General features: G+C 36.5%; 1 long non-coding RNA gene across 1 annotated transcript in view; it reads right to left on the bottom strand.

Moving 5' to 3' along the window:
- LOC136865977 (uncharacterized) overlaps window positions 1–13121 on the bottom strand; it is a 40205-nt gene extending 27084 nt beyond the window's left edge. The window contains exon 1 of the long non-coding RNA XR_010859472.2: window positions 12009–13121. This is a non-coding gene — a long non-coding RNA (uncharacterized lncRNA). The remainder of the gene's footprint in view (window positions 1–12008) is intronic.
- Window positions 13122–13422: the final 301 nt, after the last annotated feature.

The raw sequence follows: 13422 nt of genomic DNA, 5'->3' as shown, positions 1-13422 counted from the left end.
GAGATCCATTTTTAAATGAACTTTAGGATGTTCTTTTCAAAGTTTGTGTGAACTGAAGTCATTTTACAACAACCTAATTGAACTGTACGGGTTGTTCTATAACAAGTGCACCATTTAACAATCTTGTATAATTTATTTAGATGAACTGTAGGATTTCTTCAGCAAGTGATTGGAAATATTTAATTGGAACTATAGGATTGCTAAAGCAAGTGCAAGTTAATATTATGTTTAATAATTTTAGAAAGACTTTAGGTTTGCACCAAAAGTGATTGATTTAATTTTCTTTGCAGTCTAAAAATCTTGGTCAATTGACAAAGTGGTTAAATGAGGGTCTATGATCTAAGTGTTATTTTGAATTTGAGTCTATGTGTGAAATCTTAGATGAACTGTAGGGTGTATTGAAAGCATTGAAAGTCGGTATTTATTCTGAACATTATTAACATCGAGTGGATGAATAAGACAAAGACTCTATTTATTTCAGTCATAACAGCGTATCTAATTCAGTTATTTAATTGCATTCTGAAGAGATCAATTGAAAATTTAATTTTTGATGAATGAGAAGCAGGGTGATTTGCTTGAGATTATTAATAAATATTATCAAAAATTTTAATTACCACCTATTATTCGCCCTGCAAAATCATCCTTCTCTGTACCTGCTCCAATAGCAACCGTACACAACCTGAGATCCTTCCCATGCTCTTGCCCAACAACTATTTCCCGGTACAGTACGTCACTACTAAGCACAAACAGAAATGAAAATTGCAAGTTTGAAATTTTCAAGAACTACTGTACTCAAAGATTACGAACAAAGCTAAATGCTTAGACAGGTTATTATTAGTACTATGCTCTAACAGATTCACATGAAGGATACTGACTTCTCGTAGTGAATTCGTATTTTCAACAATAATGAATCTTTTTAAGATATTTCATGTGAAATTCATTATTATTGTTTCTGATATTACTACAGAATATATATATATATATATATATATATATATATTATATTTTATAGGGAACAGATGTCAGATCACATTTGTTTGGTTGACTTAGAAGTGCAAAGTGCAATTAAACATTACACTTAATATTTAAATTTGAACATCATAATTAACTTTAATCTTTTGCTAATTTCAATGAAGATACTATTCTATGTTATTTAACTTTCCTTCTGAGACTTTTGAATACAAATATTATTTCAAGATTTTCACCCATGAGCATTTCATTGTAAAATTGAAATAAAAAAAAATAAAAAATACATTTGGAACCAAATTTATGAGAAGAAAATGCATTCTTTAGAAATTTTCAGGAATTGTCTTATATTACCGCATTTGTTTGCTAATTTGGGTATAATTTAATTCAATTCATTAACGCAACAAGTACTTCCACCATCGTAATCAAGATGGCCAACATTTTAAAATAAATTTGTACATTTATCAAGGTGTGTCTAAAGAGTACGGTGAATGAAACAATATTGTAATGGCAATGTGTGGTAACAGTCTGTCCATGCACTTGTGGATAAAGTGACATCTTGAGAAATGCCGCGTAGCATTGAACACACAGAGCTGAAACAGGTTAGTCTTCTGTGGCCAGTTGAATACAATACATGTGAAGACGTGTCATAGTGCAACTATATATATTTCGTATGGCATGAGGATACATTGTTACAATTTGGTTATTAACAAATATGTACAATTACACGCAAAACAGTTTCATCTATACACACAGAACAAGTACGTAATAAACAAACTATATTTATACATTTGAGTTTATCAATATCTGCATTGCTGCTAAAGCTGAATGTCCAGTTTTGTTAGCCAACTCACAGCTTCATCACTGGCTTCGTGGATATCCTTTATTGTCCCACTGAATCTTCGGAGTGGGCACTCTGTGACGATATGTTGAACGGTCTGAGGCACGTCAGAGCAGTCGCAATAAGGATCGCTAGTAATCTTCCACTTGTGTTTCCAGAAGTTGCATCTGCTATGTTGAGTTCTGATCCGATTAAGTGATGACCAGATTTTTCTGGGTAAGTTGAAACCAGAAGGTTGCATAACTGGATCTGAAATTAGACCTAATCTGTCAGGGTTAGAAGCTGCCCATCCATTGCGCCAGGCAGTGTTAGTATGAAATTCATCTTGGGCTAGCCTCTTTCCTAGTAACCAAGAAGGGTTCCTAGATTTCAGCCTGAGATCTTCACGTAGGCAGTCTTGATGTATTGGTAGAAGAGGATTGTCACAGCATTTCACCCATAGTGCAACTGAGCAACGCATAAACATCAAGTTTTGTTACAAATTGGGAAAGCAGTGACATTGTTGGTAGAAGTGTATGTAACAGAAGACGTAATCGGAAAATGTGTTTAGGACTGGTTCAAATGCTTTTAGGATGGAAAGGTAACTCCTGATGATGTACCACGTCTTGAATATCCCCTGTACTCCCTGGATCTGGTTCCTGCAGATCTTTTTGTTTTGCTTCATCAAGGGAATCCTGAAAGGGACACATTGAGCTAACATATCGGACATCCAAAGACATATGACATCAGTGCTTCGATTGATTCCAAAAGTCACATTTGCTGCCAGTTCCCATCAGCTGTATACACAGTACAAAAAGTGTATTGTGGCCAATGAAGAGTACTTTGAAAGCGACTAAAGGTAATTTGTTTGTAACTTTTTTTTTTGGTGTTATGGAATCATTCACCAAGCTTTTTAAATGTGTCTTGTATGTTAATTGCATTACAACTTATAATAATCTTACACCTGCAATCATTTGGTTTCATGTTATTTAACAGTGGTACCACATAATATGAACCTCTTCATATAAGTGATATTATGGATGCAACATTTTTCTCACGGAACTGGAGTGTTTATTGTAGATACAGGATGGGAACAGTAAGAGGGAGGGTATTCATACTGGTCAAAGAGGAATTTGTTAAACTATGAAAAAAGTTAAGGATGAGAAGCATGAAATTCTATGTGTAAGGCTCATTTAATAGATGATTTTATGTTTTTGGGATGTACAGACCTAGAAAGGGTGGTGCTGACACTGATGTGGAATTATTTGACAAGATAACCAGCTCAGTGGGAAAGGATACAGGAAGGAACATTAGTGCAACAAATTATCTCAATTTAACAAATGTTAACTGAGAAGGTAATGAAAATGACAGAAAGCATGACCAACAAATGGTAAATAAGTTAATCTTGGAAGGACAGCTGAATCAGAAGGTGACAGAACCAACTAGAAGGAAAAATACTTAAGATGTGCTGGTGATAAAACAAGATGAGCTCTGTCGAGAAACTGAAGTGATAGATGGTGTATTCACAAAGCTGTTTTTAGATGTAATTAAAAATACATACAACAGAAGCAAAGGTTGTAAAACTAGGAGTTAAAGAGTTTAAAAAAAGTAATTATGATCAGTGGAAAATGGTAAATAAAATTGTAAACAGCCTATGGGATGGATTTAACATGTTTTCTGGAGATCACATGACTGCTGCTAAAAAGAAATGACTTAAGACATGGACTACTGTGGTCTGGTAAGTCTAGGGTGTGAAGAAGAGCACTGCCTGGACTGCTACGTGGAACCGCTGGTCTGAACAAAACATTTTTATCATGGAATAATGGCAGTCCCTATCCATACCTGGTAACATTTCTTTTCCCATTTCAACTATTCTCTTGGAATGCTCAGATATTTTTACCATTACAATAACACGAAGACCGTTGGCCAAATTACCTGATAGGCACCGGACCGCTGAGTAAATGCTGAACTTATTCTTTATGAAATAATATAAACTGTCACCAATCACAAGTTTTATTAAATTGTTTACTCCACCATGCGTTTCAGATACTTTGCTTCATCATCAGGTGGTGGAATGATAATATATAATTGTTGATCTACTTGATACACAATTGTTTTCAAAGAATATTATACTATTGCATTCAAGAGTAGGAGCTATGTACATTATGAATTTATTACATCTCTGTTGACCAACTAAAGTTGTGTGTCATCTCAGAAATATCTAGTTGCTGCTAAAGCTTAATAGTGTTTTAAATATTCACAATAAAACTGAAAACAAATATTTGAAAACAATATTAAGCTTTAGAGTAGGTGAACATTATCTGATCCTATAACGATTAGGAGGAGGGTCCCGCAGGGCAGTATTATTGGAACTTTATGTTTTGTTCTTTTTGCTACTTGTTTAACCCTCTCCTGCGAACTGTGTGGCCTTGCTGCGGTGGGGAGGCTTGCGAGTTCAAATGAAGCAGATGGCCGAGTCGCAGGTGCAACCACATTGGATGGGTATCTGTTGAGAGACCAGACTAATGAATGGTTCATCGAAATGGGGTAGCAGCTTTTTCGGAAGTTGCAAGGGTGGCAGTCTAGACGGTTGACTGATATGGCCTTGTAATAATACTCAACATGGCTTAGCTGTGTTGATAGTGCTACGTGGCTGGAGGCAACAGGAAATCACAGACATAACTAACTCCTAAGGACACACAGCTCTCTCTGTATGAATATTGTACTGATGATGGCTTTCTCATGAGAGGAGGCAATCATCAGGAAGATGGATACTGATTCTGCGAGTCGGAGCGTGGAATGTTAGAAGTTTGAATCGTTGTGGTAGGTTAGAGAATCTGAAAAGGAGATGGATATACTAAAATGTCTAGTATGCGAAGTATTTTGGCAGAAAGAGCAGGATTTTTGGTTAGACGACTACAGAATTAGCAACTCAAAATCAAACAGGGGAAATGCATGAGTTGGTTTAATAATGAATAAAAAAATAGGGCAGTGGGTAAGCTACTATGATCAGCATAGTGAAAGGATTATTGTTATCCAGATAGACACCAAACCAATGCCCACCACAATAGTGCAGGTCTGTCTGCCTACTAGTTCAGAGGATGATAATGATGAAATCGAAAGAATATATGAAGTGATAGAAGATGTAATACAATATGTAAAAGGTGACGAGAGTTTAATTGTAATGAGAGACGGGAATGCAGTGGTAAGGCCTAGGTAGAGAAGGTAATACAGTAGGAGAATTCAGATTAGGACAACGGAAAGAGCAAGTCAGCTGGTTGAATTCTGCATCAATCGTAATTTAGGCCTTGCTAATACTTGGTTTGAACCCACAAACGATGGCTGTACAGTATATGTGGACAAGGCCTGGAGATACTGGAAGGTATCATTATGATTAGGCAGAGATTCAGAAACCAGGCATTGGATTGCAAAACTTTCCCAGGATCAGGCATGGACTCTGACCACAAATTGTTGGTCATGAAATGCCATCTGAAGTTGAAGAAAGGAAGGAATGCAAAGAGATAGGTTTCTAGACAAGTTGAAAGAAAAGAGTGCAATGGATGTCTTAAAAATGTACTAGATGAATATTATTACTTGGGTAGTAAAATAACTAACGATGGCAAAAGTAAGGAGGACATTAAATCCAGACTAGCACAAGCAAGGAAAGCATTTCTTAAGAAAAAAATTTGCTCACTTCTAACATTGATATAGGAATTATGAAAGATATTTTTGAAGACTTTTATCTGGAGTGTGGCATTGAATGGAAGTGAAACATGGACAAATAACTAGCTCACAAAGAAAGAGAATAGATGATTTTGAAATATGGTGTTACAGATGAATGCTGAAGGTGAGATGGATAGATCGAATCATGAAGAGATACTGAATCAAATTGGCGAGAGGAGATCGATTTGGCTAAATTTGACGAGAAGAGATAGAATGACAGGACACATCTTAAGACACCCAGGACTTGTTCAGTTGGTTTTTGAGGGAAGTGTAGGTGGTAGGAATAGTACGGGTAGATCAAGGTATTAATATGACAAGCAGATTAGAGCATAAGTAGGATACATAGTTATGTAGAAATGAAAAGGTTAGCACAGGATAAGGTGGCATCGAGAGCTGCATCAAATCAGTCTCAAACACACTTGCTTAACGTCGCACTAACAAAGGTTTTTGGCAACGGAAGGATGGGAAGGAGCTAGGATTGTGAAGGTAGCAGCTGCAGCCTCAATTAAGGTACAGCACCAGCATTTGCCTGGTGTGAAAATGGGAAACCACAGAAAACCATCTTCACAGTTGTCGACGGTGTGATTTGAACCCACTATCTCCTGAATGCAAACTCACAGCTGTGCAACCATTACTTCACAGCCTACTTACTCAGTCCTGTAAGTTTTCTTATGTTAAAAATATGAGTAAAGAACTGGAATCACAGCAGTGGCGTATATTGAGGGCTACCAAGACTATCGGTCAAGCCCAAACCTCAAATGAAAACGATGGAAATCTAAAGCACATTACAATATAAGCATCTGACGCATTGTTCCATTTACAAAACTTGAAAGCAATGAGGAAAAAAAACGTCGCATGTATTTCTGATCTTGCAGCACAGGCTCTGGGTCCCTCTCCCCTCGTACCCACTGCACACTGCTTGCTGCTGTATGTCTGATAGGTGCGGGGGCTGGGGGGATTAGGTTTGCTAGGTTCGGTCTGTCTGATCGCCACTGCTAACTAACAACCATGCGTTCCTCATCGTATATACTTCCTCAACAAATACTTCTGACTTAATTATATAGATAGTGGGGTGCTGGTATTTTACTCCTGCTTACTTCTGCATTCTTGTAGGAAGACACTGCAGGGCTGCTGTTATAGGAGTAATACCGTTTTCTTTTTATAGGCAGATCTGCTAAAATAAAATGCAATCTTACAGGTTTAGTGTTTACTTTTGTTCGTTGGAATGAACCTGCTATCATGGGTTGCACACCACCACTGATCTCCCGTGGAAGCTAATAAACCAGTGAACGATGGGTACAGCCGCTGTATAATTCAAAATGTTTATTTAATAATAATAATAATAATAATAATAATAATAATAATAATAATAATAATAATAATAATGGTGCATGGCATCTGTATAGGCTTGGTGGTAACCTAATGAGGATGAAATGAATGACGAAGACGTTATAAATACACAGTCCCCAAGCCAGGGGGAATTAAGAGTACAAAGGGGCTGATTCTGAGAACTGAACCGGGGCCATCAGACCAAAGGCATTCTATCCATTTAGCTACAAAGCCAGACTTTAATTTGCTAAATCATGAAGGGAAATGTACTATAAATTTCCAAATTCTTTGAAATCATTTAAGAAGGGATTAGGTGAGATAAATAATTGATAGGGAATCTGCCACCCAGGTGACAGTCTTAAATGCAAATCAATGATGACTGAGCACTCAATGAGTGAGGCAGTGTAGTGTTTTGTTTTTTTTTTTTTTTTTTTTTTTTTTTTTTTTTTGCTAGGGGCTTTACGTCGCACCGACACAGATAGGTCTTATGGCGACGATGGGATAGGAAAGACCTAGGAGTTGGAAGGAAGCGGCCGTGGCCTTAATTAAGGTACAGCCCCAACATTTGCCTGGTGTGAAAATGGGAAACCACGGAAAACCATCTTCAGGGCTGCCGATAGTGGGATTTGAACCTACTATCTCCCGGATGCAAGCTCACAGCCGCGCGCCTCTACGCGCACGGCCAACTCGCCCGGTGCAGTGTAGTTTGACAGGTATACTATGTAGACTACAATCGAGTTTTTGGAACCAATCATCATGCTAATGGGAGCAGAATGTTGTTCTTATGAAATTATGGAATATTGTTTAAATGGAAGTAGAGGTACTTGCTTTTATAAAGGACATCATTAAAAAGTTTGAGCTGTCTGTATTAAATTACCATTCCATTCTAATGGGTGAAGACTGGAGGTAAAGCAAGTACTTACCTGGGAAATTTCATCAATACCTCTATGCACCAGTTCATCCTTCACTAAAAAGAGAGTATGCAGATGGGTTCTTCTGAAGAGAGTAAAGATCAAGGATCTCTCTCTTCTATGAGTACAATGCCTTGAAATGTATAATTTGACTATTGTACACATGGATAGGAGGCATTTGATAAGCCTCTACGAGCTGCTAATGTCGATACGGCTCTAATAAAAGGAAGTCAGTTTTCCTCATCTCTTTATTTTACGCAATATACAGGGTGATTCAGAATGAGCATGACTATTTTTAGTATGTTGTGTGGGATGGCAAACTGATCATTTTCCAAGAGCGGTCCCATGTCCAAAAATGCATGATTTGAGTGCTGGGCAGCGTCAAAATCTGACAACACTTCGGGTATAGCGATTGGTGTGTGTTCCGTATTTTGTAGAATGATCTCCAACAATCTAGTAAGAGCATCACATCGTGCATTAAACAACAAAAAGGGGTTCAAAATATTAACCTCCAACTCAATAATAGAACCTTTATCAGTGCGCCATTCCGAGTCCAAATCTCGCAGCGCTCAAGAAAAATTCACAACTAGTGTCGGTGAACATCTCAGGGATTACAGCAAAAATAAATATTTTTTTTGGGCATGAATTCAAATGAGAGTTATTCAATGCAACGCTTCTGTTTATGCCAGACAAGTTTTACGGACGTTTCAGATTTAAATCAACCGCAGAATCAGCAAATATTTACTAGCTATGCCATAATTATTACTTATGTACTAATATTATAATCTAAAAACCCCATGGCACTATAGCCCTTGAAGGGCCTTGGCCTACCAAGCGACCGCTGCTCAGCCTGAAGGCCTGCAGATTACGAGGTGTTGTGTGGTCAGCACGACGAATCCTCTTGGCCATTATTCTTGGCATTTTAGACCGGGGCCACTATCTCACCGTCAGATAGCTCCTCAATTCTAATCACATAGGCTGAGTGGACCTCGAACCAGCCCTCAGGTCCAGGTAAAAATTCCTGACCTGGCCGGGAATCGAACCCGGGGCCTCTGGGTAAGAGGCAAGCACGCTACCCCTACACCACGGGGCCGGCAATATTACAATCTATAAATAATAATAATGAATTAAATCTTAATGTTCCGAGGTATCTGTGGAACAGCAGAGGTGAAAGAAGGTGTGGGCTGGAATGGGTCTAACTACAAGTCTTAAAGATGAATTTAAAATTTAAATAAAGGTTATATTTTCAACAGATAACAAAGGTTAACAATTCTCACTAGGTGAAATAACAAAGAACAATCAGGTACAATGCAACTTTACAAATTCTGGGCAACGAGCCCCAAAGTCTGAGCTCTCAGCTCACAACCACAAATACGAAAGGGCAGAAAACCCTTAATTACATGGAGCGTTTGCTCCCACCACGTAATGTCAAGCCTCCTAGAGGCCCCTCTTAAAATACCAGAAAGAGCTGACCCGCTCTCAATAGTTTAAGCCTATCAGAAGGCCATAAACAAACTTTACACCTGACTGCCCTTAAGGCATACTTATAAATAAACAGGGGTAACTAGTACCCAACCTACAGGGCCTTCGCATGAAGAAAAAAAAAAACACACATCGGGTTAAGTTACTGGCCCAAAGTACAGAAAGGACTGGAGGCATGAACTTGCACTCCTAAATACACATGTTAAAACCCTAAGTGGCGCTAGGCCGATACGCAGGGGCTAATCCCAAGCTAGGGAGGTGACTCGTATGAGAAACTTTAATACGTTAAGGAAGAGAAGAAACGGTCACGAAAACGTAGTCACCTCAATTTCAAATGAAGGGGAGCTCGAAAGGGTAAAGCACTCTCTATCTCCGAATTAAAGTTCAAGAAAACTGAAGTTTAGCAGAAAAAGGGTTTACATGTTTAATAGTTTACATATTAAAAGTTTCGAACCTTCCCCAAGAGTTAAACTGCTGAGCTAGCAAGAAATAAAGATGTTAAGAGGCCATTACCTTGATGAAGAGCTGCTGCCTGAAGAACGGGGCACTTCCCGCCCCCTGCTACATATCCTCACACTAAGCTAGGTGTTACTGAAGTGGCCCGGAGACAAGAAAATTAGCAGTTTTTATACCCTCATGGAAAATTCGATACCTTTCAGGAATGAGTAGACACACCCACTCATTTTTTATTGGTTGACAGCAAAAACTTGTACACAAGGCAATGAAGAAACACCTTATTGGTGGGAAATTAATTACAGAAATTTAGGATTGGTTAAATTCAAAACAGGTGGAAAGAAAACTTAATATTGCCAACCCACCAATGACAGAACAAAATTTAGTAAAGACAAAACTTATGAATACAAAATTTCTTCAAGAGAGTTCATTCCATTGCACCAGAGTGTATTACCATAGTTTTTGGTAGAGACATCTGTTAGAGAATGTCCACACTTCTTGATCACTGAAAAACAAAAGCAAATCAAAAACACACAGTGACATCTTCTGATAAACAGCCGAGTTAGTTCAGTTGTTAAAGTTCCGGGTTTCTCCAGTAGAGAAGTTTCAATTGGCGCAAGATTTGAACTTGCGTCGTAGAGGTGTACCGCCCGGTACACTTAATAACTATTAATTATTCAAAAATATAGAATACGATGGACAAATTAAATCCGAGTCTCGAATATTGATCAATATTTACAATAATATTCCTTTAAAAGCATTGGTTGAATATCATCCTCGTCATCTTAATTGTCATACCACTCAACAAAAAAAAAATATTAATCTCAGCTTCTTTCTAAGTTTTTGATTTTAAAATTATATATATATAATTCATCTCATATAAGTCTACATAGATTGGAATTATTTAAATAAAATTATCCTATCTTACCATAAATTGTTTCTCTCATCTTTGAGGTATTAAACATTCAAGAGCATGTTATGTCAAAAGTACATTATTTGATTAAAGTATTTGAAATGTTTAAAATCTCATGATATAGGAAATAAAATATTTTTGATATTAAGAACGATTATTTTCATATCTTTTTTTTCTTATCAGACGTACACAATTAGGTGTACACAGAATAAGATCAGTTTCAAATATATAGCTTCCAATGGCTACCTACTTGAATATATTTAAAAAAAATAACTAATCATAAACAATTATGTTAGAAATATCTTCTCTGGAAATAGGTGAAATTGCCCTAACTAGATTCAATAGTTTCATTGTCAGGTTGCAATTACGTCTTACCACCTCATAAAATTCAATCATTTTATTACAAGTTAATAAGGAATACCATGGATGAAATTTTTAACTCCACATTAGTGATAGACTGTCATAAAGAAGACACTAAGATCATATATCCTATTAACATCCTGTTATTTTAGCTTAAATCAGTTTAAACCATATACATAATATGTAATTCTCTTTGAAATTGCCATTTGGGTGTTGAATTATAGATTATTGGAATTATTTTTGATGACCAATATCTGTTATTAGTTCGCAAGGTTTGTTACCAAGTTGCCATTTACTACGTGGTATGGATTATTCAATGTTTAAACATCATTACTACCACTCAATCTAACATTGATCCACATTTGCGTTACTTAACTACTCATTATTTAATCACATATGAAAACCCTTCTTCATACGTCTTCACATTTATCATAATTCATCAACTACTTTCTTTTATACAACATTATTCCATCATTTCATATTCCTTTTCTCACATTTTCTTCATATATTTATACTGCACCACATGCCACTATTACTTATTTGATTCTATGTAACACACAAATCAATTCACTTCTCATATAATCAAATTATCACTTCATGGATCAACAACTAAATCATCTGTAGCAATATGCATCTTACTTATCCAACTATATTCATATTTTACCTGTATTGGCTTATAATTGGCAATAAGTAATCAATATTTTTAAACTTGGTAACCTACGACTTGATATTAACATGTATCACACTTTATTCTCATCAAAACTTCCTATCTTTGGCGTGGTTTATTGAAAATTAACTGAAATATCACTAATGTAACACTTCATTGACATATGTTCACTTTCCCACCTTAGGATGTACTTAAATCATACTGAAGACTATCTATAACCTTCCTTAATGTATCACTATTGAATCACTCGCGTAGGAAATACATGTTATTGAACATATCACGAAGATATAACAACCTACTGTATTCCTTCTGAAAAATAATCAATCAACAACTACCTTCTACAAAGAAAAACATAAAATGATCTAAATAAACTGTGAAACTTACCTTATTCTGTGTCTGTCTGCTGCCGGGATTGCTGTTGGTTCTGCTACATCCTCCTGTGTACAGGTACTCCCTTTGTTAACGGCTCAGTCATCTGGGATTTTCAGGAAGTGAGATCGTATCTGCGGGTGATGTCGGCTAGAGCCCATCAGTCGCCACCATGCTTGATTTAATGAACCATCACGTCAATCTCTTGCGCATGCATGAAAAATATATTCAAAATTAATATTAACAACATCTTCCTGTTAGTTGCAAAGCCTTCTTGTACTATTATTTTGTTTTATACTCTCAAATATGTCAACTCATATGCTATATACAGATTACCAATATGTCTGTCGTAGTTTATGATCGTTTAATTCAATGGTAATTTATCTCAAATGCTTGTGTGTTTTTAACTGCGTTTCCTAATGAAACTTTTGTTTTTCTTCTATGATATTCCAAGGTAAATCCCATTGTATTTTATCTTCTTATTATTATTATATCGTCTTAAATTTCTTATATATTACACGCACGGAAATATATCTTTGTAATGAGTTTGGTTTTTACTGACAAATTTGATATTTTAACTTCAAAACATGTTATTTTTTCTACAGAATTACTCTTCCGATCTTCACGTCTGCCTTTTTCAAAATCAGTTCTCTCTTGTTCTCTCTGTTGATTCTAACAATTTCCAATGGTATGTTTTATCTCGGTCACGGCCACTGTGATTCCAATTGCTTGTATCATTTGACTTGTATTTTTCTGATGTTTAACATACAAACATTTTGACGTTATTCGCGGCAAATGACGACTTTTAAATTCTGTATTTTGGTAATCAGGACAATGGAATGGCACATCGATGATGCTAAGATTAGTGCACGTGGTCAAAGATGTGTGGTTGTGTGTTCAGTATTTCAATTGCTGTGTGGATTCTTGTAATCAAGTCTCCTTTGATGATACAGAAGTCTTGTTCACCATACCCTTGATACTACCCCTAACAATAATGTCTTTGACCGTACGCGCTAATCTCTGCATCGCCAATGTAGGTTCTTTTATACAGTTGGAAGTCCACAATTCAAACCTATTTTCTTAAAATCTGATGCACGATATGATGCTATGGTTGGCTTGGTGGAGGTTACTTGAACAAAATATGGAAAGCACACCCATCACCATATCTGAAGCATTTTCAAACTCTGACACAATATATTGTGAATTTTAGTTGTTTTAACAATTTTTCATGAATTATGTAATTCGCAATTTGTTTTGTGAAGTTCTATGTGTTTCATAAATCTTTTTTTCTTGAGATTTTCGACAAATTTAGCAATGAAAACAGTGATATATCGCAGGACATCAGCGTTGCCAATCTCAGAACTACCTTTCTGGTCACATCTGTATCAAAATCCAGTTACTTTACTCTAAAACCAGCTACGTATGAAAC

This window comes from Anabrus simplex, chromosome 1 (genome assembly GCF_040414725.1).
Source record: "Anabrus simplex isolate iqAnaSimp1 chromosome 1, ASM4041472v1, whole genome shotgun sequence".
In the NCBI taxonomy this organism is placed as follows: Eukaryota; Metazoa; Arthropoda; class Insecta; order Orthoptera; family Tettigoniidae; genus Anabrus; species Anabrus simplex.
Note: the sequence above shows the minus strand (reverse complement) of the source record. Positions and strands in the feature narration are given on the sequence as shown.